The sequence below is a fragment of the Adiantum capillus-veneris genome, chromosome 26 (genome assembly GCF_014529385.1).
Source record: "Adiantum capillus-veneris isolate H3 chromosome 26, ASM1452938v2, whole genome shotgun sequence".
NCBI lineage: Eukaryota > Viridiplantae > Streptophyta > Polypodiopsida > Polypodiales > Pteridaceae > Adiantum > Adiantum capillus-veneris.
The window spans coordinates 77389952-77393280 of NC_140956.1; positions in this window are offsets into that span (position 1 = coordinate 77389952).

A 3329-nucleotide genomic window follows, 5' to 3' on the forward strand; every position below is an offset into this window, starting at 1 on the left:
CCATTCGCCAAGCGGTTGCAACGATTCCAAGAAATTGCAACCAATGCAGGCCATTACTTGGACGAGCAAGCCCCTGGGGTGTCAACACTCAAGAAGCGCAAGTTGGGGGTGGAGTACCTTTCTCGGCTCGCAACATTTATATTCTTGGTGAGCGAGGAACCTGATTTGGAGGAGCTCCGCTTACCACACCTTCAAGTTGGGTCCTTTATCAAGGACACCAAGGAGCAGCAGGTTATCCCCATGAACCCTGCAGCGAAAGGAAAAGCACACCAGCTCGAGTACCCTAGGGGTCTTGAGGAAGTGGTTGAGAAATCCATAGTTGCGGCTGGCCCTAGTGACACTCCAGTGCCACTACCACTGACGGATGTGGCTATCCCAGAGGTAGAAATTAGCCGCTTCTCCTCAATGTTAGTGGATGGGGAGGAGTTTGTGTTCCTACATGATTTGGAAAAAGCATTTGGCCTGCGTACGGATGAATGCTTGAGCGTGCTATGCAACAGCAGCAAATGTCCCTTAGACAATACGCCAGATGCCCTAGAAAGCAAGCTCTTGCCAGATGGGGACTCTGTTGTTGACACTATTGCAGTTGTATGTGCGGAGGTCCTGGCAGCAGAGCAGTTGCACGTGGCTGATGAAGATTTCCAGGCCACGCAAGCCAAGGTTGAGGCTGCTAGGATGCCTATGCCATTATGCAACCTCCCATCTGATGATCCAAAGCTTGTATCTGTGGTTCATGGGACCATTGACTTGGATGCAAAGGGCAACAGGGAGGAGGATGACAAGAAGCAGGAGGTAAACTGTATCCTAATTTTCACGTTACTATTTTATCCTTCGTTGTCTTTTTTCTCAACCTTCATCGGTTTATGACAGGATATTGTGGAGGTTGATGATTTTGTTGCAAGGACTGGTGGCAAGCGGACGGGCTTTGGACCTCAAGCTTCCCTTGCGCATTACCTCGGACAACTCCCCCCTGGCGATGTGGCCATTATCCATAATGAATTTACTCCCCAAGCCCATTTTATGACTTGGTCGTTAAAAGCTTTGAGCAAGTTTTTGTGTTTGAGTACCATTGCTCAAACTGCGCATCAAGTGTTCCTAGTGCGTAGATCCCTTGTATGCACAGCGTTTGGCACTGGCTTTCGTGGTAAAGTGCTTGCCCAGATAGGGATACATGCTTCCATTGGCTCAACTGACCCAAATGCCATAGCTCAGTCCCTCTTGTTTAGGGAGTTGCCTTACGCGCAAAATAAGCGCCAAGAAATGGTCAAAAAAATTCTGAACTCCACAGATACATGATGTAAAATCACCGTGCTAGAAGGAATAAAAAATATTTGAAATTGTCTCTCTATATTGCAAATTCTTTTCAATCTGATTTGTCAATCTTGAAAATTGTTTCAATTGGTGATATGAATTGTTTTTTGACTTTGTTATTTCAAGGTATGTAATTGCAGTCAATTTGAGTATACTTGTGATTTTTAAGTACCCTAGGGGGTTAGATTAGCCTATAAGGGGCACCTGGCCACAAGGGCGCGCAAATGGCCCATCCATCAGTTTTGGATGGGCCATTTGCGCGCCCTTGTGGCCAGGCATTTTTTTGCCCCTTATAGGCCAATCTACCCCCTAGCGTACTTAAAAACCACAAATTTATTCCAATGGATTGGTTTTGCATCATTCATTTAATTGCAACCTTTTTATGGCAATTCTAGTATATGTTCACACTCAAGGATACTAGAAAAGCTCAAATCAATTATGAAATGAAGTTTCCAGCAAACTATCACTTGCTTTAGCTCTACCTACTACACCCTTGCACCAAAAAGTCAAATTACATTGGACACTTGGTTTCACAATATGTTATTTGTTTTGATATCCTATAAGGAATTCAAAGCTTGAAATGACCAAAAAAAGGTGTCCATAAGGATCCATATAAAATATTGATGCAAAACCAATAGGTTTTAGTAAATTTGGTTATTTTAAGTACCCTTGGGAGTAGATAAGCCTACAAGGGGCAGAAAAAGGCCTGGCCACAAGGGCGTGCAAATGGCCCATCCATCAGTTTTGGATGGGCCATTTTCGCGCCCTTGTGGCCAGGCCTTTTTCTGCTCCTTGTAGGCTTATCTACCCCTAAGGGTACTTAAAATGCACAAATTTACTGAAATTGACTACAATTACATACAGAACTTGAAATTACAAAGATAATAGACAGAGTAGACACAACTGTTGATCATATTGTCATTGGAAAGTCAAATCATTACAAAGATAAGGGTGTGCAATACAAAAAGAGGGGTAACTTCGGCTAATGCTCGAAGTCTCGTCGCAATCGTCGTGCAAGCTGCATATCTTTTGGCTGTATTGTCACTCGCTTTGCATGAATGGCACATAGGTTGGTATCTTCCAACACTGAAATGATGTGGGCCTCTGCAGCTTCTTGAATAGCCTCTAGCGCTATTGCTTGCATTCTATACTGATTTCCATAGCTTTGAAGCACTTCCTTCACAGTGCGAGCAAAGGGGACGCGTCGAATCAAGAGCTACGTCGTCTTCTGGTAGTGACGGATTTCTGCAAATGCCCTTGCTATTTTTCGGCGCCGCTGCGGTTGTCTTGGGGGCACTTGCACATTTGCTGGCGGGCGGCGTGAAGGCTTCTTGAAAAACTTAGACTTGCGTCTGTTTACATGCTTAGGGGCTGGTTCTGCAGCCTGTTCTGATTCTTCCTCTTCCCTTGGTTGTCGATCTTGTCGTGTGGGGAGAGCTCCCTTGCCTTGAGGCAATGTCTTCCCCCCAACGGCCACCCAGTGTGTGCGCGGTATTTTTTTCTCGCAGCCATGGTGGCTCACTCTCTGATTCGGTGTCTGTATTGACCACCCGAGTCCTGGATGGTCCTGCTTGTGATTGGGGGCGCGACGGCTGCTCCCTATCGGACTCTGATGTTTGCTGGCCCTCTGCTTCTCTCCAGCGCTGGGCACGTTGCTTCATTCTCTTTCTAGGTGTTATATCTTGAGGAGGTGGAGATTCAACAGTCCTTGATGACTCTCGTGCCCTACCACCATGCCCACTACTAGAAGAGTTTCTGAAACGGCCAGGTGTTCGTGGCCGTTTTCTTGTGCCTTTAAGCCATGACGGCTTCTCACATCCTTGGAGGGTGTTTTTGTTGACAGGCGGATGCTCTTTCGCGGTTTGTTTGGTGCGCGCCATTTCGTTGGTAAGAGCTCACCTGTTCTTAAGAAATGAGTGATTTATGAGAGCATGCAATATTTATAAAGGCCCATTTAAAAAGGGCCCTGCTCACACTAATTTTTTTAAAAGAAGTATTATTTTTTAAATAAACATGTC